At 42.9% G+C, this 25791-nt stretch overlaps 1 long non-coding RNA gene across 1 annotated transcript in view; it reads right to left on the bottom strand.

Moving 5' to 3' along the window:
- Window positions 1-25791, bottom strand: part of LOC141058787 (uncharacterized) — a 62303-nt gene that overhangs the window by 13554 nt on the left and 22958 nt on the right. The window contains exon 2 of the long non-coding RNA XR_012222297.1: window positions 19353-19506. This is a non-coding gene — a long non-coding RNA (uncharacterized lncRNA). The remainder of the gene's footprint in view (window positions 1-19352; window positions 19507-25791) is intronic.

A 25791-nucleotide genomic window follows, 5' to 3' on the forward strand; every position in this document is an offset into this window, starting at 1 on the left:
AAATTCGATCACAGTTATCTTGGACCACAGAAGTGGTTTTAATGTTTATTGGATTTCTTTGCTCATTTAGATGTGCAATAATTTATCACTTCAAAAGTAAATTGTAATGATCATTGCTACAATTTCTACTATGAATCTCACTACAGATCTTCTGTAATTGTCTATCAAAGTACCAGAGTTACCGGTGGCTTTTGGAGCAGGTTGTACTGTTGAGTCTGTGCAGATTTCTCACTATATATTTTGACAGGCTAAAATCCACTGTGAGAATCTGCAAGATAATGGGCACACTGGAGATTTGGAAGTCTGCATCAGGCTCATGTTTCACAGAAACCTCATACATTGTATAGTACATTATTGCTGTTAAATCAGGCTTGGAAGCTTACAGAAATTCCATCCAGTGTGAATATGGACTTTCGAATTATTGGAAATATTGTGCACGAGCACATTTTATGGTTTACTTTACAGACCTGGTGTTTTCTTATCCAGAATAATCCCCCAAGACACTGATAGGATGGTTATTCCCTTGATCACCCTTTCTTTAAAGATCTTTTCCACTAAATTTAAAAGTTACGGTATGTCCCTTGTCAGTGTCTGTGTGTCTCCAGGATTGACTGTGAATATATTCCATTTTCTTAACTCTACTTCACATTACAAAGTTCCCTGCTCTAGGTGTCCAGAATAAATTTGACAGAGATAGGATGATAAAAAAGGACAATGACATATGGAAATATTCTCTTTCCCAATGCTTCATTAGGGCATGCTGATAATCTATGATCGGAATTTTGAGACCCGCACACATACATACATACTTTATCTCATCTTATTTTCCAAAATAAGGCTTCATATATCCATAAAATAATCATTTTTAAATTACATTTTCCAGACAATGGAAAGAGTGTCCAGCAGGTGTGAGCAGATGCAACATTAGCAACTGAGGAGAAGATGGCTTAAGGTAGAAAGCTCAATTTTACGAATACCGTAATGATAATTATACATTTTGAAAAATTTAGGGAGAAATTTCTCAAGCTTCGCATTTTTTTTTTCAATGTAATAATTACATATTGATGTCTTTCTCTTATTGTACTCGCTTTAAGTGCACGGCCATATAAACTATCCTTCTATTGTTTTATCTAGCTTTATAGTAAATAGTTTTATTTTTATGTCACTAACAAATTCCACAGCACTTTTAGAATTCACAGTGGACATACAGCGGGGAAAAAAAGTATTTAGTCAGTCAGCAATAGTGCAAGTTCCACCACTTAAAAAGATGAGAGGCGTCTGTAATTTACATCATAGGTAGACCTCAACTATGGGAGACAAACTGAGAAAAAAAAATCCAGAAAATCACATTGTCTGTTTTTTTTTCATTTTATTTGCATATTATGGTGGAAAATAAGTATTTGGTCAGAAACAAGCAAGCAAGATTTCTGGCTCTCACAGACCTGTAACTTCTTCTTTAAGAGTCTCCTCTTTCCTCCACTCATTACCTGTAGTAATGGCACCTGTTTAAACTTGTTATCAGTATAAAAAGACACCTGTGCACACCCTCAAACAGTCTGACTCCAAACTCCACTATGGTGAAGACCAAAGAGCTGTCAAAGGACACCAGAAACAAAATTGTAGCCCTGCACCAGGCTGGGAAGACTGAATCTGCAATAGCCAACCAGCTTGGAGTGAAGAAATCAACTGTGGGAGCAATAATTAGAAAATGGAAGACATACAAGACCACTGATAATCTCCCTTGATCTGGTGCTCCACGCAAAATCCCACCCCGTGGGGTCAGAATGATCACAAGAACGGTGAGCAAAAATCCCAGAACCACGCGGGGGGACCTAGTGAATGAACTGCAGAGAGCTGGGACCAATGTAACAAGGCCTACCATAAGTAACACACTACGCCACCATGGACTCAGATCCTGCAGTGCCAGACGTGTCCCACTGCTTAAGCCTGTACATGTCCGGGCCCGTCTGAAGTTTGCTAGAGAGCATTTGGATGATCCAGAGGAGTTTTGGGAGAATGTCCTATGGTCTGATGAAACCAAACTGGAACTGTTTGGTAGAAACACAACTTGTCGTGTTTGGAGGAAAAAGAATACTGAGTTGCATCCATCAAACACCATACCTACTGTAAAGCATGGTGGTGGAAACATCATGCTTTGGGGCTGTTTCTCTGCAAAGGGGCCAGGACGACTGATCCGGGTACATGAAAGAATGAATGGGGCCATGTATCGTGAGATTTTGAGTGCAAACCTCCTTCCATCAGCAAGGGCATTGAAGATGAAACGTGGCTGGGTCTTTCAACATGACAATGATCCAAAGCACACCGCCAGGGCAACGAAGGAGTGGCTTCGTAAGAAGCATTTCAAGGTCCTGGAGTGGCCTAGCCAGTCTCCAGATCTCAACCCTATAGAAAACCTTTGGAGGGAGTTGAAAGTCCGTGTTGCCAAGCGAAAAGCCAAAAACATCACTGCTCTAGAGGAGATCTGCATGGAGGAATGGGCCAACATACCAACAACAGTGTGTGGCAACCTTGTGAAGACTTACAGAAAACGTTTGACCTCTGTCATTGCCAGCAAAGGATATATCACAAAGTATTGAGATGAAATTTTGTTTCTGACCAAATACTTATTTTCCACCATAATATGCAAATAAAATGAAAAAAAAACAAACAGACAATGTGATTTTCTGGATTTTTTTTTCTCAGTTTGTCTCCCATAGTTGAGGTCTACCTATGATGTAAATTACAGACGCCTCTCATCTTTTTAAAGTGGTGGAACTTGCACTATTGCTGACTGACTAAATACTTTTTTTCCCCACTGTAAGTAACGTGGTGCCGGGCTGCAACCATGGTCGAGGTGCTTGATTTCCATGCATGGCATGCTACATGAAAATGGGGGTCCTGGATGGGTCTGGGTGTGTGGTCTTTGTCTATGGGGGCACTACATCCTTGCAGGCAGCATGCTACTGTTGACTTGTTGTAGAGTTCAGTGAAAGAAACCACCAGTCAACAGTAAACAGCATTTAACTGAACAGCAATTTGGTGGAATCTATGTACAATAGATAGTGGGTGCTTAACTTCATAAACGTTTTCTTTAAAACATGGAGCATCTTCACACTCAGTCTCTCTCCCTCATCCAAGCTTATTTATTTCTGCCACTAAACTGCTCTGCTTTCACCACAGCACAGCACTACATTCCAGTATGTGAGAGTCCCGTCATCAACCTGTGTTTCCTTGTCCTCTTTTTCCCCATATAGGAGCTAGTTTGCTACTATTGCCGTTACTTAGCTTCTTTGCGTCTTGGGACTACCGCCCGAGGCACTCTTCGTCTCACGTTCCCTCTTCTGTCCTAGCCTATTACCTCTCCAACTTGCTTATTCTGGGCTGTACTGCTAGGCATCCTGTCTCAGGACCCTTCTCCAATGCATCACTCTGTTCTTCTGTCACTTTTCCTTTCTCTACTCTGGATCTCACTATCCACTGTCTCGGTCTCCACTCATGTCATTAACAGCCACATCATGCAGCTTTGTTGACTAGTCAGACCTTGGGTCTGATTCTACTTCATGCTGGGCCCTATCTGACCTCCTGACAGAAAACTGTCTCTGTCCCTGCACTTTAGTACCTCCCACTCTGGGCTAGTCCAAATCGCTGAACAGTTCCTACTGTCGGGCAGAACATAACACTATGACTAATCACTTCACAACACACATTACAACAATACGCGTGTCTTCAAGTGGGAACGTGGGCGGTATGTCGATCTCCTTACACATATACAGACTATAAAGACATTACAGAGTAACACATAATTCAACAAATACCAAGAGGAGTGAGGGCCCTGCTCACAAGCTTACAATCTGAGGAAATAGGGGAGGCGCAAAAGGTAAATTGTAAAAAGTGCATATCATGTACTGTATGGTCAAGCCATCACTGTAACATAGCAACATAGTTTTGAAGGCTGAAGGAAGACCTTATGTCCATCTAGTTCAGCCTATTTTTAGTGCAGCTGTTCTGCATTGTTGATCCTGGGGAAGGCAAAAAACCCACAGAGTAGAAGCCAATTTTCTCCATAGGGAAAAAAATTCCTTCCCCTAAGCTGGGTCAACCATCTACCTATAATATTATGTTATTCGTAACCTTCTATACTGTTACTCACAAGAAAAGCATCCATTCCTTCCTTAAATTCATTCAGTGAGTTGGCCATCACCACTTCCTCAGGAAGAGAATTCCAGAGCCTCACTGCTCTTACCGGGAAGAATAAATAAATAATAAATAAGGTATTTACATAACACTGCATGAACCAGTCACCTTCCAGTATCTGTATAAATACAGGTACAAAGTGCTATTAAGTGCATGGAGACTGTGTACACAGATGCAACAAGAGACCAGATATGTAGGAAAAATGTTGGTAGGGCAAAACAGAATAGTTAGATAAGTGAGGTGAGACGATAAGCATTTCTTTAGGCTGGTCTATTTAGGGCACCATTAAAACTGTGGGTATTGGGAATTAAATTGTCCTGGGTAGTGTATTACAGAGAATTGGTACAGCACACATGAAGTCTTGAAGACAGGAGATTAGGATTGGGTTATTAAGGATTTTTGTCTTAGGTCATTAGCTGAACAGAGGGTATGGTTAGAGTGGTAGACAGACAAGGGAGGGAACAGATGTAGGGTGATGTAGAATCCAGCAGAGCTCTGTGCTTGAGAGTGGTCAGTTTATATTGGACTCTATAGCGGATGGGCAAACAATTCATTGGCTGGCGCAGGGTAGAGGCATCAGTGTAATGGATGGAACACAATATGATCCAGGTTGCTTGCCCTTTCTCATATCATTCATGTATCCATTTATCTAATGTCTAATTCTATAGCCATCTCTTATATTAGTATTTCTTATCTATTATTTATCTTTGTATTTCATCTCTGTATTACCCATGTACCTAATATCTACAACCCCAATTTCCAAAAAGTTGGGACACTGTAAAATGTAAAGAAAACAAGAATGCAATGATTTGGAAATCTCTTCCAGCAATATTTTATTCACAGCAAAACATAAAACACGGGTCATAAGTTGAACATTTAACATTTTTCCAAAACAATTTGAAAAAATTGACTCATTTAGAAATTTATGGCAGCAGCACATCTACAAAATGTTTTGTGACAGGGTTAACAAAATGCTGGAAAATTAAGTAGACCTAATGAAAAATGCTGGAGGGTTAATTTTCAACGAAGTCATTTGACTGCATATAAAATAGAGCATGTAAGAGAGGCAGAGTCTCTCAGCAGCAAAGATGGTCAGAGGCCACCATTCTGTGAACAGCTGCTTGTAATTATGTAACAATTTCAGAAAAATGTTCTTCAATGTAAATTTGCAAAGACTTTAATAAATATACCACGTTCTTAAGCGCATATTATAAATTAAGAGATTTAGAGATTATGGATAAATCCATGTACACAAGAGAAAGGGCAGAAAGTGAAATATGAAATACTCATCATCTACAGGCCCTCAGACGGCAATGCATTAAAAACGCTCATGATTTGGTTGTGTAAATCACTGCATATGGGCTTCAAGAAATCAGTGTCTGTGACCACAGTTCTTTGTGCAAGCCACAAATGTAAGTGAAGGCTCTATCATGTAAAGAAGAAGCAGTTTATCAGCATGATCCAGAAATGCTACCATCCTCTCTTCGCCAACGCTTATTTAAAATGGACAGAGGCAAAATGGAAAACGGTTCTCTAATCACAAGAATTGCAGAAAGCATGGACGCTGTGTCCTGCTGAATCAAAAGGAAAGGGACCATCCAGCTTATTATCTGCACATTGTTCCTGTATCTCTGATGGTCTGGGTCTGCATTAGTGTCTATAGCATGGGCAGCTGACACACTTCACTAAGTTGTCTATTTCAGGGAAGGCCTTGCATATTTCAGCAAGACAATGCTAAACCACATACTGCATCCATCACAGCAGCACGGCTCCGCAGTACAAAAGTCTGGTTGATGATCTGGCTGCCTGCAGTCCAGAACTTTCACCAATACAAACATTTAGCGTATTATGATGCAAAAAATCCAACAAAGATCCAGAACTCTGGAGAATTGAAAATCTGATATCAGACTTGTATGTATATACAGTAATGGCTGAAAGTGTTAACACCCTTGAATTTGTTCCCGAAATTGAAGTATTTCCCCTCAGAAAATTATTGCAGTTTCACGTTTTCTTGCACACATTTATTTCCTTTGTGTGTTGTAACAAAAAAAAAAAAAAAAAAAAAGCAAATTGGACATCATGTTACACAAAAAGCCAAATTTGAGCCAGACGAAAATGTTGGCACACTCAACTTAATGTTTGGTTACACGCCCTTTGGAATAAATAACTGCAATCAATCACTTCCTATAACCACCAAGTTTCTTACACCTCTCACCTGGAACTTTGGAGCACTCTTTTGCAAACTGCCTTCTCCGAACAGCAATTTTAAGTTCTGTCCACTGGTGATCCATGGGATTTAAATCTAGACTCATTGCTGCCACTTCCACTGTCCAGCACTTTATTTCCATCCATTTCTGGTGGCTTCTCGAAATATATTTGGGGTCATTGTCCTGCTGGAAGACTCATGACCTAGGACGAAAACCCAGCTTTCTGACACTGGGCACTACATTGCTACCAAAAATCATTTGGTAATCTTCAAATTTAACCCCTTTCTGCCATATGACGTACTATCCCGTCCATGTGCCCTGGGACTTAATTCCCAAGGACGGGATAGTACATCATGGCATTTAATGCGATATCGCAACTTAAGTCGCGGTGATCGCGTTAAAATTCTGACAACATCTTACCTTATGGTAGATGGCCTCGGCATTCCGGGGTCTGTCGCCGCCCTCCCTTCCTCCTGAGCGCGGTGATTGGCTGTTGAAATCGAAACAGCCAATCACAGCGCTTCTCATTGTTTCAGCCAATTGGAGCGGCTGAAGCAATGATGTCCTAGGCTAGGATCGAGTACCGATGTACTCTATCCTAGACCTGGTGCCTGGCAACACCACCCCGTATTGGCGCGATCACATCGATTGCGCAAGTCGCAGGGCACAGCGGCGGTATAGCGCCGCTGTTCCCTGCCAGTACCAGTCTGGATCGGTGCTGTATTAGCACCGATCCTAGGCAGGGACCTGATACAGGCCCAGCAAGGCCTGCAGGAGCTGGTTGGCACAATCGATTAGTTCTGCGATCGCGCCAACCACAGGGCACAGCTGCTGTCACTCTGTGACCGCTCTGTGCCCTGCTGATGACCTGGCCATGACCTGCCTTGGAATCGGAGCTGTGAGCTCCGATCCTAGGCGGTTGCCATGGTCACCAGGCAGAGCAGGGATTGGTGGATTGAGGTTATTATTCGATCCCACCAATGACGGGTCACAGCAGCAATGTGATCACTCTGTGACCTGTCCCTGACCTGCCTGTGACCTGTATGACAGCTCTGCAGGGGGTCCTCACACTAGCTGAGGATCCCCTAGAGAGCGGACATACGTCTGGATCTCCTGGTGTGTTGGGTATTGTGGTGCCACAGCAGCTTGTAGCATCACAATACCTGCTAAAGAAAGAAGAAAAACCCTACAACTGTAGGTATTGCCTGATCCCCGATCCCTGCCCAATCTAGCTTCACCCCCCATCTAGCTTCATTATTCCCCTCCACCCCCCCTTTGCACCCACTCCGAGCGCACATTTAGCAGCCGCCGAGCGTTGATTGGTGACGCAGTTCACCAATCAACACTCGTGCTTGCTTTTTTTCCTCAGCCCCCTTTGCACCAGCTCCGTATTCGCATCCCACAGCCAAGCTTTGATAAGTGACATAGTTCACTTATTCAGAGCGTGTGCCTGCTGATTTCTTTTTTTTTCACCCCCCTTTGCGCCACCTGACTACAAGCGCAAGTGCTAATCCCTGTCTGATCTCTCTTCATCTCCCCTTCCCCCTCTTTTTACCCCCTCAATACCCCTTTGCGCCGCCTCTGTGCGCACATTTAGCAGCCCCCTTTGCGCCAACTCTGTATTACTATCACACAGCCGCCAAACTGTGATAAGTGACATAGTTCACTTATCAGAGCTTGTGCCTGCTGATTTCCTCCCTCCCCCCCCTTTGCACCACACCTGTACGCACACCCAGCAGCCGCCACTGAACTTTGATAAGTGACGCCGTTCACTTATCAGAGCTAGGGCCTGCTGTTTTAGACTTTTCTTTTCACAGGTATTTTTCTCCCCATTTCCTTTTTTCTTTTAGCTTTTTCTTTACAGAATAGTGTGCACCAATCACTAGCCCCCCTACACATACACATAGTTATAAATAAAGTACACCCAAGCACCACTTTCACAAAAAATGTCCCGCCCATCTCATTCGTCCCAACAGCGCTATTCAACGGAGGAGGCATATTCTTACCTTGCCTCCAACACTGATAGCGAGGAAGAGGATCCCACTTTTCTTTCTTTTTCGGATTCTTCATCCTCTTCCCCTCCTCATCTTCCTCTTCGGGTCCTGCGGAACCGCCACGCAGATGCTCCAGGACAGAAGATGAGGCAGCGTCCACCATGCCCGACGCTGATTCAGTAGACCCTGTATGGACCTAGCCCCCCAAAAATTACGAGCCACTGATTCCTGATTCTGTGGCAAAAACAGGAATCAAATTTGACACAACCGGCCTCACAGAAATAGACTTTTTCAAAGTCTTTTTCTCTGAGGATTTTGTTAACCTCATGGTGGAGCTAACTAATTTGTATGCTCGTCAATTTTTGGCACAAAACCCGCGTTCATCATATTCCAACTGGTCTCCTGTGGACGCAGTTGAAATGATGCAGTTTTGGGGCCTGGTCCTCCACATGGGGATACTGAAGAAGCCGGAAATTCGGCAGTATTGGAGTATTGATATTTTATACAACACTCCAGTGTTCCGAATGGTCATGGTCCGGACGCGTTTTGAGGCCATCCACAAGTTTCTGCATTATATCGTTAATGCACAATGTCCCGCACAAGATGACCCCAACTTTGACCGTCTGTTCAAAGTTCGGTCGGTCATCGAACACTTCAACAAAAAGTTTGCTGAAGTGTACGTGCCCCAAAGGGAGATCAGCGTGGATGAGTCCTTGGTCCATTTCAAGGATTCAGTCAATACCTGCCTAGTAAGAGGGCTAGGTACGAAATCAAACTCTACAAACTTTGTGAGAGTACCTCAGGGTACACTCACAGATTTAGAGTGTACGAAGGAAAGGACACCAGGATTGAACCCTCTGAGTGTCCTCCTGTCCTGGGAGTGAGTGGGAAAATTGCGTGGGATTTGGTTCACCCACTGCTGGATAAAGGTTATCACCTCTACACTGATAACTTTTAATGAAAACACCAAGGAAAAAGGAGTACGCGGTGAAAAAAGAAATAAACAAATATAAATGTTTATTGTAAATACAAAATACACAAAGAGTATCACAAAATGAAGTAACCGTAGTGCACCAAGGAACATGCAGGCAAAAAACTTTTATACCAGCATCCCACTCTGCGCGAGGTACCGCAGCATGCGGTACTGTCCGCAAAAATCAGAGAGGCCTTCCGAAGACACTACTTGGGCAGATGTTCAGAAAAAGTGAGAACGGAGCCCAATGTAGCGACCACCTGCTGATGGTAAAGTACAAGGACAAGAGGGATGTCCATCTCTTGACCACCATACACGGTGATGGCAGCACCCTCTGCATGGTACAGGGTACCTCCACACAGGTCAGCAAACCGACCTGTGTAGTGGGGTACAACAAAAACATGGGGGCGTTGATCTCTCCAATCAATACCTCCAACCGTACAATGCTCTCAGAAAGGCCAGGGCGTGGTACAAAAAGCTGGCCGTGCACATCGTACAAATGGCAATGCTCAACGCATTCCTGCTGTCACAATGTGCACGCCACACCGATACGTCGTACCTTCATTTCCAGGAGGTAGTGGTTAAGGCCCTGATGTTTGGCACTCCAGAAGGAGCGGGTCCCAGTACTTCCGGAACTGAAGGTGCTCGTATCGTACCAGGTCAGCATTTTCCGGGGGTGGTCCCGCCAACTGGTAGAAAAGGTAAGCCGCAAAAAAGGTGCCGAGTGTGTTACAAAAGGGGAATACGCATGGACACCATTTACCAGTGCGACACATGCCCCAAAAAACCTGGCCTGTGTATGAAGGATTGCTTCAAATTGTACCACACCTCCATGCACTACTAATTTACATTAGTTTAGTTGGGGGCACATCTAGATTTTTTCTTTGGGGGTCTAGCATCCAAAATGATGTCACATGTGTTTTTTTTTCCTGTTTAGGCACATCAGGGGCTCTGCAAACAGAACATGACGCCAGCAGACCATCAAAGTCTGCATTCCAAAACATCACTACTTTCCTTTCAAGCCCCGACGTGTGCCTAAACAGTTTTTTTTCCCCACATGTGGGGTACCAGCGTACTCAGGACAAATTGGACAACGACTTTTGGCATCCAATTTCTCCTGTTACCCTTGGGAAAATTAAATATTGGGGACTAAAAGATCATTTATGTGGGAACAAAATAGGATTTTATATTTTCCCGCCCGGGCATTATAAGCTTTAGCGAAACTCTTGGGGGTTCAAAGTGCTCACCACACATCTAGATAAGTTCCTTAGGGGGTCTAGTTTCCAAAATGGGGTCAATTGTGGGGGGTTTCCACTGTTTAGGTACATCATGGGCTCTTCAAACAGAACATGGCGTCCGATTTCAATTTCAGCCTGAAAATGTCAAACGGTGCTCTTTCCCTTCCGAGCCCTGCCGTGTACCCAAACAGTGTTTCTCCCCCACATATGGGTTATCAGCGCACTCAGGAGAAATTGGACAACAACTTTTGGGGTCCAATTTTTCCGGTTACCCTTGGGAAATCAACAAATTGGGGACTAAACGATCAGGTTTGTGGAAAAAATATGATTTTTTATTTTTACGCCCGGGTGTTATTAACTTCTGTGAAGCTCTTGGGGGTTCAAAGTGCTCACCACACATCTAGATAAGTTCCTTAGGGGGTCTAGTTTCCAAAATGGGGTTTCTTGTGGGGGGTTTCCACTGTTTAGGCACATCATAGGCTCTGCAAACGGAACATGGCGTCCGATCTCAATTTCAGCCAATTTTAGGTTGAAAAAGTCAAACGGCGCTCCTTCCCTTCTGAGCCCTGCCATGTGCCCAAACAGTGGTTCCTCCCCACATATGGGGTATCCGCGTACTCAGGACAAATTGGACAACGACTTTTGGAGTCCAATTTCTCCTGTGACCCTTGGGAAAATAAAAAAATTGTTGCTAAAAGATTATGTTTGTTACTAAAAAGTTAAATGTTCATTTTTTCCTTCCACGTTGCTTTTGCTCCTGTGAAACACCTGAAGGCTTAATAATCTTATTGAATGTAGTTTTAAGCACCTTGAGAGGTGCAGTTTTTAGAACGGTGTCACTTTTGGGTATTTTCTGCCATATAGTCCCCTCGAAGTGACTTTGAATGTGAGGTGGTCCTACAAAAAAAAAAAAAACAACTTGTAAATCTTGTTGTAAAAATGAGAAAATCGCTGGTCAACTTTTAACCCTTATAACTTCCTAATAAAAAAAAAAATTTGTTTCCAAAATTGTGCTGATGTAAAGTAGACATGTGGGAAATTTTATTTATTAACTATTTTGTGTCACATATTTCTCTATTTTAAGGGCATAAAAATTCAAAGTTAGAAAATTGCCAAATTTTCCAAATTTTCACCATATTTCCGTTTTTTTCCATAAATAAACACAAGTTACAGCGAAGAAATTTTTCCACTAAAGTGAAGTACAATATGTCACGAGAAAACATTCTCAGAATCGCCTAGATCCGTTGAAGCGTTCCAGAGTTATGACCTCATAAAAGGACAGTGGTCAGAATTGTAAAAAATGGCCCGGTCATTAACGTGCAAACCACGCTTGGGGGGTTAAGGCTGTGTGCACACGCTGCGGATTTTGCTGCGGTTCCGCAGCGGTTTTGGCCGCTGCGGACCCGCAGCAGTTTTTGCTGCGGTGTACAGTACCATGATTCCCTATGGGAATCAAAAACCGCAATGCAGACGGTGCGGAATTTTCCACGCGGATTATCTGCGGTTTTCAATCCGCAGAAAGAATTGACATGTCAATTCTTTCTGCGGATTCTGCTGCGGTTTGCCATCTCCTCCATTGAGGAGATGAAAAGCTGCAGGGCAAAACCGCAGAGCAATCCGCAGGTAAAACCGCAGGTCTTTTGACCTGCGGATTTTACAAAATCCGCGCGGATGAATCCGCACCTAATCCGCAGCGTGTGCACACAGCCTAATGATGCCTTGCAGACAGTCAAGGCACCCATATTGCCCACAGCTGTTACTAGCCACAGGTAAGTGTTTCAAGCATGTGATGCTGGTTCACAAAGTTTTTCACCCACAATTTTGGAAAGGTGCCCACAATTTTGTCTGGCCAATTTGAGGTTGTGTGTGAAATTATGGCCAATTTGCCTTTTGTTCTCTTTTTTGTGTTGTTCCAGTATACACAAAGGAAATAAATGTGTAAATGCAATCATTTACTGGGAAAAAGACTTACTTTTCTGGAACAATTTCAAGGGTGTCGACAATCTCGGCAATGACAGCATGTACTGTATGTGTGTAGATATATATTCTGTATAAGTGTGTCTCTATATAAAAATATATATGTATTATGTGTGTGAGTATATGTACTGTATGCTTGTATTTATAGATATACTCTATATGTAATTTAATTCTGCAGAATCAAAACCCCCAGAATGCGTAAAATTATTGCAGTGATACGTTTTCTTGCACACGTTTATTTCCTTTGTGTGTTGTAACACATAAAAAAAAAAATATCAGAGACATGTCCAAGTTTGGTCCAATTTGCATAAATGGGTTTACGGTGTTAAAGCAAAACTTTTTTCCAAACCGTAGGTAGCACGTTTCAGAGAAAACCTACGTCTAATAGCTGCCGGGGACCGAGACACATGGATGTCTTGTCATACAGGCCGGTCCCCTGGCGGCTTTTCCCCGCCCTCTGACAGTGACTGGTTCACCCCCAACCTGCCTGAAAAAGCTCAAAAGAATGAATGATTGAATTTCTATGTAAAAATTTCATTGGCAGCGGAATAATATAGTCAGGCATGGTTTTCCACAAAAAACAGTCCACAGGGTTTATGTAAACATCATAAACCGCAACGTAAGCCAGGTTGCACATCACCAGCTTACACACAGTCCATTACTTAATCAAGTGTGGCTTTACAAAGCATTTACTAGTCACGCCGGACTCTCTCCAGTCACCAGGGGACTGCACAGTTCAGTAACTGACCTTTGTCAGTGCACATACAGTAGTTATTTCCTCATACTCGAGGTTACCTGTCAGGAGCTCCTGCTCCACAGGTTGACTCTTCGTCAGTCCAAGGTTCTCAACAGGACAGAGTCTGTCAGTGTGGGGCCTTCCCAGGCTCCGCCCACACGTGGCCTGTCCAGGTGCTATTCAGGACGTTCGTCCAACACCCAGGCCACCAGGTCCAAGGTCTCACCACGTGCTCCAGGAATCCTATCCTACTCCCAGGATTTTCCAACACAGACCTTCCAGGACCTTGCACCCTGAACAATTCAGGTACACACACTCTGTCCATGTGACCAGACCTCAGTCACATTATATGATTGTAACCACCCCTATGGATGGGCGGTACATGTGTGGTTTGTGAATTCCCGCGCAGCTCTCTGACTAACCCTATAAGCCCCCCTCATAAGTAACACACAACAAACGCTTGTGGGACTAAGTCCCAGCATAACCATATCATTTTTGGCTTACAGCCCAGAGAACCTCTGCGACACATTCCAGCCATTTACAATAATGCCAGTCCCTAATTCACCATCATAATTATACCTCCAAGCGCATCCTGAAGCGCATGCACAGCGCCCCCTAGCTGTAACAGAGGTTACTGCATCACAGTAGATTGAGATCTCAGGAGATACCCCTCTCCTGCCCCCACCGGCCTGATGATGCAGTGACCCTGCCTCCTGTGACTCCACCGCTACCATCCCCCAGGTAAGCTACCGTTAAAACGGCCTATAGGACCGCACCACCAGTTTGCTTATACATTTTTGTTTTCCTATTTTGCACCCCAAAATTTGGGGTGTGTTAGGGTCCAGTGTGTCATATAGTATTTACTAAATCTGGAGCCCCATGTACTGCATATACAAAATTTATATTCTGCTGTACAAAAAAAGGGGATGCAATTGTACGTAATTTGTAAGCAGTTTCTGGATAATCAGTTTTTCTTTTTATTCTTATTTTTTTTTAATTAATTAATTCTTTAAACTGTTTTTCATAGTTTCTGAACGTTGAAGCAGGTAAAAGTAGTACAAAATATGAAATGTGCGTGTACAGCAATGTCACATTACATTGCTGTGCACTATGTTCATCTTTAGTGCTGGGTTTATGGCGCTTTTTCATGAAGAAGGTGCTTGCCCTCAATCCACCAGAAAAAGCATGTGTGCACAAACTCTTAGAGCATGTTAACACGGGCAGAAACCGGCAGCGCTTTGGAAGCAGCACATGTCCGCTGCGCTACCGGCTTTTGAACGCAGGTGATTCCGCATTTGTTCATTGAACCGTGCAGAATCACCACGTCCTATGCATTGTATGGGTGACTATCTTGCGGAGACAGAGCGTGTCCGCAAAATAAATAGACATGCTGCGGTCTAGAAAGACATGCCGCATATGCGGTTACGCAGGGAAGCCGGAGGCGTCCCTGGACGCATAGTGGAGATGGGATTTCATGAAATCCCATCCACTATGCTGTAACTTCTGACCACTGCGGGTTGGATCCTGCAGCGTTTACTGAACTTAGAAACATGCACGCAAAATGCATGCATCCTAATATGAAAATAATATGTCCGGTATCATTTTTAAAACAATTACCTCTGCTACTTTATAAGGAAGGCAGCAGTAAACTGGTTAATGATGGGTCACTAAGCATGTGTCAGTGCTTCTCCCCAGACTAAAGCCCCCGATACACACTGGAATATCGCTAGCAATATCACTGTAAAGTCACCGATTTTGTGACGTAGCAGCGATATTGCTAGCGATATCGCTACATGTGATACTTACCTCCGACCGGCTCCCCCGCTGATTATCGCTGATTGCGCGAGAACGTCCTGGATCATTTCTCGTCGGGCGCTTCCTGCTGGGCTTCCTGTGGCGCCGACGAGCGACGCGTGGATGCGGGTGGGAGGACGTCAGGATCGCCGCGTCTGACAGGTAAGTAGCGACCCCCGACCCCAGCGATGTCACTGGTGAGATGTGCCTGTGTGGCAGCTCACTAGCGACCACTTAGCGATGCACCAGCGATCCATATCGTTGTCGGGATCGCTGGTGCATCGCTATGTGTAACGGTACCCTAAAACTTGCCAGCCCCTGCGATAAGAGATTTCCAAATCATTGCTCGTTTACTTTACATTGTCCTCCTCGTCCCAAGTTATTTGGAATTTGGGTGGTATTTATCAATCTATTTCTATTGCAATTTTATGACTATGGCTGCACCTTAAAAATCACAATCAGTTTTATATAATATATTAACTATACTGCTTTCATCTGGCTATAACTATTCATTTATTTTATTATATATCAGATATATATTTTTTCATCTATACATTTCCCATCCTGACCTAAAGTTTCTAAATACTACATGATCGTGGCCGACTGATAGTTTTAGTGTAGAATTGATGTAAAAAAGGAAGTCATTTAACTTAAAAGAAAAAAAAAAAAAGCATGGAAAGGTCACTCAAGGACAAAACCATCCAAAGTAAGGTATGTGCATTACAGTAAAACAGATTGTGCTCAAACACATCTTCAGAGTAAGAACAGGAGGTGAAATGAGGAGTCCTGATTAAATTCTCGCTGAATATTATCAGCAAAAATCAGAAAACAACTTATTAAGCTGTCTGGATGTTCTGCAACTTTCAATAGGTTTTTAAATCAGATGTACTTTTTACACACTTGGTCGGACTTTTGATTTCATTTTGTTTTACTATTTATTGGGCGGTTAAATATATATCATAAAGCTTAGTGGTATTTGTCGTTTGCATTCAATGCAAATTGAATGGGAATTTAAATATGCAAATGGCGTATCTCAGAGAAAAAGAAGACGGGGACTCTGGCGCCACCTGTTGGAAGCATCAATCACTGAAGAGCATTGCATGGCCTATAAGTCTCTCTACTACAACATTATGTTCACCACAAGGCGAAACCTTACCCTTTATTGTCAGGGTAGGGATGCTCTGTCCACTGAACAGCAGGCAATACAAATTACTTTCCCACTTATCTTACTACTTGTCAGCGGAGTAGCAGAGCAATAAATAGCAAAGCTGAGAATCCTACTTCTTGGGTAAGCAAGTACGGCTGGAGTCACACTAACCTGCGCAAAATACGCTCCGTAGTTTACATGCGTAATACGGATGAATGACCCCAAAATAGTGCTCCGTAGGTCATCCGTAAGCAAGGTGAGGTCGCGTATTTTGCGCATGTGTGCATCCGTATGTAATCCGTGTGGCATCCGTATGCAATCCGTATGGCGAGATTTTCTTGCAGCCTTGCAAAATGGACAATTAACGGTTTTGAGGCCTGCAAACAATTTAAATCATTAGCCTGCACCCTATTTAGACACTCAGAAACAGGTGGCTGCCTACATTCTGTACATTTGTCACCTTGCTTTCACGAGGTGTGTTGGTGTTCTTTGTGCAGCATGGCAGAGGGTCTGCGATTCAATACAACTGAGCAGGTTCTCTTGACCTGGCTTTTGTCACGGTGCTTTGGGCAACCATATCCTGTGATAGTGGATCCGCGGAGGAGGAGACGCATGTGGGTCCATCCACTTTTGAGGCAACGACTCACAAGAGGTCATTTTCACCGCCTCTATTCTTCTCTGCGGGAGCATCCAGAGAAATTTTACCAGTGCTGTCGTATGAGCATTTCCACATTTGATCGACTCTTGGAGACAGTGCGCCCTGGGATAACCTTTCAGGACACAAGGATGCGCAAAGCCATATCTGCAGAGGAGCGACTTCTACTCACAATACGGTATGTACTACACAACCACATTCTCTATGTTCATAATGTGTGTGTTAAATTATGTTTTTTGGCCTTCTTGGACAAAGTTTAATGCCCTCATCTTACTCAAAATATGCTTCAACTGACACACCAGAATGTTACATCTAATATGTCCTGCATATCACTTAGTCATTGTGCCACCAAATATGTGTGTTGTTCTCTCTCATTTCCTACCAAGTTTGGTCGGCATGTAACTGATTTTTTTTTACTTTAGCCATTCTAAACTGTACTATTTCTGTTGTTCTACAGCTTCCTGTCCACTGGCCTGTCTTATGCCGCCCTCCACCATGAGTTTCTCATTGGAAAGTCAACCATTTCAGGCATAGTGAGGTCTACATGTGCACAAATCTGGACAAGACTCCATCAAGTGGTCATGCCCGAGCCCAGGATGGAAGACTGGTTATCAAGGGACTTTGAGGAGGACTGCCAGTTTCCAAATTGTATTGGGGCCCTGGATAGCAAACATATTAGGGTGCGTAAGCCGCCGAACTCAGGCTTCCAATTCTTCAATTATAAACAATACTTTTCTGTTGTATTGTTGGCTCTGGTAGACCCACAATACAAGTTTATAATTGTTGACATTGGGGCCTATGGAAGGACGGGAGACTCTAGTCTTCAATACTTCCATAATGGCTCGGCGGCTACGCAATAACCAGTTGGATCTACCACCACCACGCCAGCTACCAGGCTCCCCCGAACAATCAGTCCCTTATGTCCTTGTGGCAGATGAGGCCTTTCAGTTATCACGCAATGTCATGAGGCCATATCCCCGGCGCAACCTTGACCACAGGCGCAGAATTTTTAACTTGCGCCTATCACGTGCTAGGCGACTGGTGGAGTGTTCCTTTAGGATTCTTTGTGCCAAATGGTGGGTATTCCAGTCTGCCATTCAGTTGAGTGAGCAAAATGTGAATGAAGTTGTGAAAGCCTGTGTTGTTCTGCATAACTTCACCAGGATACATGATTGTTCCTCCTCTGATGGTGTGGTGCGTAGGCCAGACAATGTGCGCAGGGTGAGACCACCTATCAACCCTCAACGTAGACCGCTCTCTGGCCTCAAAGTGCGTGATATTTTCACGAATTACTTTATCTCACCTGAGGGGGCAACTTCTTGGCAAGAGCATGCTGTGTCTATATTCTAATTTGTTTCTTTAAGTGTGTCTAAATATATATTACTCAAGCCTTTATGATTCTATGAGTGTTTCATTGCATTGGTTGGTGTCTGTTAGAATGTTGTGAGGGATTGTGAAAAATCACACAGAGACGTTAACTAGAGTAGACAAATTTTTAGTTTTGCCTTTTTTTTTGGGTTTGCTTAAAGGCAAACATAATATTGCCATAACACAAATTTGGCAATGGCCAAAATGACCCTTTGTGCCTTCTTTAACTTGGTGTAAAATTAACATTACATAACAAAACAGCAACAAACATTAGGCAATAACAACATTGCTGCATGCCTAGATTAACCTAGATTTGGCAACAAAAGGTGAGCTCCATCACCAAAATAAAGGCAACAAGATAACACTCACATTTCCTCATAATGTTATCCAATCATAGAAAGATTCCACCATGACAGGCAAGGCTACCTCACATCTTTCACACAGATATTACCTGTCTGTAGAACAGACAATATTTAAGCATGCTATACTGGAAAGGATGAAAATACAAAACTCACTTGTTAAGACATAGAGAGAGCGTGATATTCTGAATGCTGGTCGCCTAGAATTTTTTTACTAGAGATTGCTAACAAAAAAGGTGACTACTTAACTAAGGCGAGCACGCCTTTCCTAGGCGTTAGCAAGTGAGTAGTGTATTTTCATCCTTTCATTTTACAGTATAGCGCATTTAAATATTCTCTTTTCTACACACATGTAATATCTGTGTGAAAGGCGTGAGGTAGCGTTGCCTGTCATGATGGATTGTTTCATATGTTTGGAAAACATTGTTTAAAAATGTGAGTGTTAAATTATGTTCAAAATGTTGGTGAAGGAGAACACCTGTTTTTTGCTTTAGATTAGGAGCACCAGTTACATCTCAGAAGATGGGCCAGCCACCTCATCCCCTACAGGATCTATAATGGGTTCTGCCTCTGAGGCCGTTCCTCGATCCGTAAGGTTGGATTGAGTTCTGTTATGAAATAGAACAGAGGCAAAAATACATCAATATTTTTGTCCCTGTAAAGTATTTGTGTAATGTATTTGTGTCATGTGTTGTGAGGTATGTACTTACGGTCTCAGATCCAGAATTGGGGCGAGGAAGTTCAGCCGGTCATAATAGATATATTTGCGCTTTACATGTCCAGCATCCCCATTCCTGGACCGCTGCTGGCGTTCCCGGCGGAACTGGTCCCGGAAGCTTCTCCACCGTTTCATCACATCTTCCACTGCAATGTGACAGGAAAGATTGTCAAAATCACATATTTGAGAGGTCACATTTTTAACAGTAGTCTAGGCATGGGGCCTTCTGGGGTGTGCGTTCTACCCATGGTGGCATATGTAATTGGGCCGATACACAGAGTCTCATTAGCTCCACTGAAACTAATTTTATTGGCTAGGAGGATGAGGAGCTTGTGGCCTAACCCCTAATTATGGCTGTGTGAAGCCACGTGTCACATCCAAATGTAACGGCGTCATGAGGCTAATAAAAGTACATGCACAGGAAGGGGGGTGCGGATTCTAGATTCATTTTATAGCGCGCGCTAAGGTTAATGATGTTTTTATGGTTGCACTTACGAATTTTATGCTGCTCATCATGTGGTCTGTCACCAAAGTCATGGTAAATCTGGCGACAGATGCGCCTCCATGACGCCTCCTTTCTTGTGCGGTTAGCATAGTTTGCATCGCGTGGGTCCCATATTTCGGGACGCTCCTGCACCAGCACAATGAGCATCTCTACATTAATATATGTGGACGCCATGCTGCTGCTGTACTCCGTGGAGGCTGACTTCCTGGATGTCTGGAGTGGTTTTTGAGCTCATTTGCATGTCTAGGCTTCCTGATGATGGATTGGCCCATTTCCTGTCACCAGCCAAAAGACCTGCGTATTGCTCGCAGGTCACACGTGTGTTCCGTGTGTAATCCGTATTTTTTGCGCACCCATTGACTTGCATTGGCGTACTACGGGCGTAGTACGCTGACAATCGCAGCATGCTGCGATTGGCACGGAGCGTAGGATACGGATGAGAAATATATGCCTGGTGCGAGTGACCCCATAGAAAATCATTTGTCCGTGTCTAATGCGTGCTTTTTGCGCCTCTCACTCTCCCGTATTCCTCGCCAGTGTGACTCCGGCCTACTACTTATTTTCACTGCTTCAGACTGTGTGATACAAATATTATTTGTAAAACGTACTGGTGACTGTATGCATTACTATCTGGGGAAGGAGACTTACTCGGGACAATATTTACAACTGCCAGAGGGGAAAGGAGACTTACCCAGGAATATATTTGCACCTACCAAAAGGGCAAAGGAGACGGACTGGAAAATTTCTGAGGACTACAGTTTTAGGCAGTTGTGGAAAAAATGCTGCAAAGTAAGAAGCTTTCAAAATTATAAGTATTAATAGATTATTTCTAGTCATTAACAAAATGCAAAGTGAATGAACAAAAGTGAAATCTAAAATCCCTTCAGTATTTGATGATCTGCCTTTGCCTTCATCAGTTCTCTCAGTCACTTGTCACACACTGTTTTTATAGGAATTCAGCAGGAGGTTGTGCCAGACACCTTGCAGATGACCTCAGATCTTTTGTGCATGAGGCTTGTGCAGATCCTCCTGTCTTTTCATGTGACCCCAGACAGACCGGTTAAAGGTGAGATTAGTTATCTTTGAGGCCAGATCATCACCTCCAGGTTCGTTGTCTGGCTGCAGAATAAATTTGGAGCCAATCAGACAGCTCATTGTTGGTATTGCAAAATTGATAAGCATCTGCCGTGATTTCTCACCACTGTGTTTAGGTTTAGTGTGGGACTCTGCAGAATCCATCTTCTGGGTTTTAGATTATTGTTGGGGGTCCCAAGGATGGAAGATAATTCACTATATTACGGATAACACTTTAAAGGGAACCGGTCAACTACAAAAACAGTATTTACCTGCAGGCATAGTGGTAATCTGCAGATAAATAGCATTTCAAACATTTTTGACTGGCACCTTGACTGATCGCCTGCTCCGCAGCAGCTGTGTGCAGCATGTGTGGGTAGAGTAGTCTGTCTGTCAAGGTGCAGGGGAGTGATTACAGTTACTAAGAGTGTGTAGTGAGTAGTGATGAGCCATCGTGCTCAGATAAGGTGTTATCCAAGCATGTTCGGGTGCCAACTGAGTGACTTTGGTGCGTTTGAATAATATGTTCGAGTCCTCACGGCGGCATGTCTCGCGGTTGTTGAACAGCTGTGAGACATGCAGCCGCAGGGACTCGGACATATTTTAGATTACGCTGAAGACACTCGGTCAGCACCCGAGCTTGCTCGGGTAACATGTCATCTGAGCATGTTTGCTCATCACTCTTGAGCGGTGACTCATCATTGCCCTCTGCAATGTCACAAAAGGGATAGGTAATGAACTACATGCAGCCTCACATTATAGCCTGTAAAACAAGACAATGCCATATTTCGTTGGAAACCGTATTACATTGCCACATACTACATCCTATAAGACCCAGGAAATGCCAGTCATTTTATTGTTTCTGAAGAGACTTTTTGGGTGGTCTTTTTTACTGGCTTTTCTTACCTTTTTTAACTCCAACAATGAAGAAGCTGATTACGTTTTTCTTTTTCTCCCAAGTAAATGCGCTACCAAAAAGTTCAAAAATGCATCTGTCTTTTGAGGAGAGCAGAAAACATCTGTCACCTTTAGAAACCTAAAGTGGCTTACCGATGCTCAAAAAACTGAACATGTGTACAGCAAGTCATTTTGACAAAGAAATTAATATATTCTATTTTTTGAGATTTGTTTGGCGCTTTTTAAGGCATGTAGTGGAGTGTATCTGCTTGAAAACGAAGTTGTGTTTCACCTAAGTCTGTTGTCAGATTGTAATAGAGCAAAAATAGGACTGAGACCAAACTTTATCTGCTCTTGAAGACCACTTTCCACATATGAAAAAATGTTAAATCATGGTGATACCCCCATTATTAACTCTGTATTTCCCAGTAAGGTATTTCATTATAAGTGGAGTGATCCTCATACAAATATGATCCTGCTATAAATTAAAATGTCCAAGTATTTCAACTGCAAATCTGTCAGCAGCATCTATCAATTGTGACAGAGTCACTAGTGAAGTGATGGAAGGGAGATAGGTGTCACTGCGCATGAAGGCGTCAGGGATGTAGAACCAGAGTGGTTTCCTTCAACACACTGTGTTGAGAGGATTAAATGAGAGTTATGTTATGGGCTGGTTTTAGTGGAAATCCATAGTGCAGGTGGGAGGGGGTCCACCGTATCACCACCTGCAGTGTCCTAACAGGACCTGTGTGATGTCAGGATCATGTGATCAATCACATGATGGAGTCACGAGGTCCGGGCTTAAATGGCTGAAGGCAGAGCTTTCATTGTTCAGTGTGGGCCTGGAGGGAGAGCACTACAGGAAAGTGTGTGCACATAGTGCTTGTGCAAGACATTGTTAACCCTGAGTGGGCTGACCCCCACTAGTTCAAGCATTGCACAAAGTGCTACTGTTTGGTTTGGTTTTCCAGTTTTGCCCAGAGAGCCGTGTTTATTTTTTGTGCTTAAAACCTTGGTTTGTGCTGAACTAAATAAATTAAGTGCAACCTTAATAGCGCAGTGTACCATTAACTACCTCCATGTGTAGCCGAGTGAGCCGATCTACGACACAGTTTAATGTCTGCTGCCCGGAAGTCCTACTGGAATATGCATCCATTCTTCTCTGCTATGGGGAATTGCTTTTTAGGCAGTTGCCTCATGTATATTTTTGTAACTAAGTCCCTGCAAATGCACAATATTCTGTTTTTTTCCCTAATAAGATCTGTACTTGTTGTGACAGCGCAGTTAAATAAAAAAAAAAAAAAAAAAAAATAGAAAAAAAAAAAAGAGTTTTCAAAGCCGCTATAATAATCATGTCACCGGGGAGAGGTCAAAAACTGCACAACGTTCTTGTTTTACAGAAACATCTCTTTTATGATTTATCCTGTGGAATAATTCTATCACACAAAGTAAACTAAAACTTCTTTTTATTTATTTACATTTTATGTCTCTTTGAAGGGATTCATCTAATTTTTGAGATGCTTGACCTAAGTTTTTTATCTGCAAGTCATATTACTTATAGAGTGAGGAAGTAAATTACTGTCATAAAATGCCTACATATGTGCTAAAGTTTGACAAAATTATGCCCTCTTATACATTAAGGGAGCCCATAAATTCCTATTTTAAATTACCCTAGCTTTGAGATCATGCAGAAACATATATCATTTTAGCAGGATGAGAAAGCTTCAAAAAATAAAAAAGGCAAATACAGCATGTTATCATTGCAAGAGTCCATTAAACAGTGTGAGGCTTGTGTGCTCAGTGGCACCCTCTGCTGTTACTGACACTAAGCAAAATAGTGCAAACATTGTAAATACAGAAAATAGATCAGATTTTGTAGGGCTTATTCAGGTAGATATTTACAGTATGGGAAATAAGTATTTGATCCCTTGATGATTTTGTAAGTTTGCCCACTGACAAAGACATGAACAGTTTATAATTTTAAGGGTAGGTTAATTTTAACATTGAGAGATAGAATATCAAAAACAATATCCAGAAAATCACATTGTATAGATTATATAAATTTGCCTTTTGCAGTGAGAAATAAGTATTTGATCCCCTACCAACCACTAAGATTTCTGGCTCCTACAGCCCAGTTAGATGCTCCTAATCAACTAGTTACCTGCATTAAAGACAGCTGTCTTACATAGTCACCTTATAAAAGACTCCTGTCCACAGACTCAGTCAGACTGTAACCTCTACAACATGGGCAAGACCAAAGAGCTTTCTAAGGAGATCAGGGACAAGATCATAAACCTGCACAAAGCTGGAATGGGCTACAAAACCATAAGCAAGGTGCTGGGTGAGACGGAGACACCTGTTGGTGGAATAGTGAGAAAATAGAAAAAATACAAAATGACTGTCCATCGACATTGATCTGGGGCATGATGCAAAATCTCCCCGCGTGGGATATTCTTGATCATGAGGAAGGTGAGAGATCAGCCTAAAACTACACGGGGGGGGGGAACTTGTTAATGATCTCAAGGCAGCTGGGACCATAGTAACCAAGAAAATCATTGGTAGCGCATTACACCGTAAAGGTTTAAAATCCTGCAGTGCCCGCAAAGTCCCCCTGCTCAAGAAGGCACATGTGCAGGCCGAACTGAAGTTTGTCAGTGAACACCTGGATGATTTTGTGAGTGATTGGGAGAAGGTGCTTTGGTCAGAGGAGACAAAAATTGAGCTCTTTGGCATTAGCTCAACTCGCCGTGTTTGGAGGAAGAGAAATGCTGCCTGTGACCCAAAGAACACAGTACCCACTGTCAAGCATGGAGGTAGGAACATTGTGTTCTGGGGGTTTTTCTCTGCAAAGGTTACAGGACTATTTCACCGCATCGATGGGAGAATGGATGGAGCCATGTACCATAAAATCCTGAGTGAAAACCTCCTTCCCTCCGCCAGGACATTAAAAATGTTTTGTGGCTGGGTCTTCCAGCAAGAGAATGACCCAAAACATACAGCCAAGGCAACAAAGGAGTGGCTCATAAAGAAACACATTAAGGTCATGGAGTGGCCTAGCCAGTCTCCAGATTTTAATCCCACAAAAAACTTATGGTGGGGGGTTGAAAGAGGAGTGGACCAAAATTCCTCCTGAAATGTGCGCAAACCTCTTGATCAACAACAAAAAAAGTCTGACTGCTGTGCTTGCCAGCAAGTGTTTTGCCACCAAGTATTAAGTCTTGGTTGCCATATTGATCAAATACTTATTTCTCACTGCAAAATGCAAATACATTTATACAATGTGATTGTCTGGATTTTAATTTTGATATTCTACCTCTCTATGTTAAAATTAACCTACCCTTCAAATTATAGACTGTTCATGTCTTTGTCAATGGGCAAACTTACAAAATCAGCAAGGGATCAAATACTTATTTCCCCCACAGTACTAATCCATGTGCTATAGAATTATAATAACTAGTGATGGACGAACCTGAGCTGTAAAGTGACCTAGTGTCAGTGCACGGAACCCAAACAAGGACTTCTCACGGAAGCCCGTGTTACTGTTCGGGTATGGCAGCCATAACAAAGCTTGTTGAAAAGCTGCAGCGCAGCCAATAATCAAGCTTTTCCCACGTGTGCATTTCCGGCTCCATCACAGCTATGCCAAGTGTTGGCATGGCTGTGACTGGTCGGCGCAGTATGTAAAAATAAATAAATTAAAAAAAAAAAGTGAGGTCCTCTTTATTTTATAACCAGCAACGGTAAAACAGACAGTTGTGGGCTGAAGCCTTCAGCTGTCTGGTTTATCTTGGCTGTTCATGAAAAATAGAGGGGGCTCCCCAAAATGTTTTTTTTTTAAATTTAGGTAATTTAAAATAATGACATGGGGTACCCCCTATTTTTTAATAACCAGCCAAGGTAAAGCAGACTGGGGGTTGATTTTCTCAGGCTTGGAGGGTCCATAGAGATTTGGCCC

This window comes from Dendrobates tinctorius, unplaced genomic scaffold (genome assembly GCF_039654945.1).
Source record: "Dendrobates tinctorius isolate UK_male_01 unplaced genomic scaffold, ASM3965494v1 ptg000214l, whole genome shotgun sequence".
NCBI classification, from domain to species: Eukaryota; Metazoa; Chordata; class Amphibia; order Anura; family Dendrobatidae; genus Dendrobates; species Dendrobates tinctorius.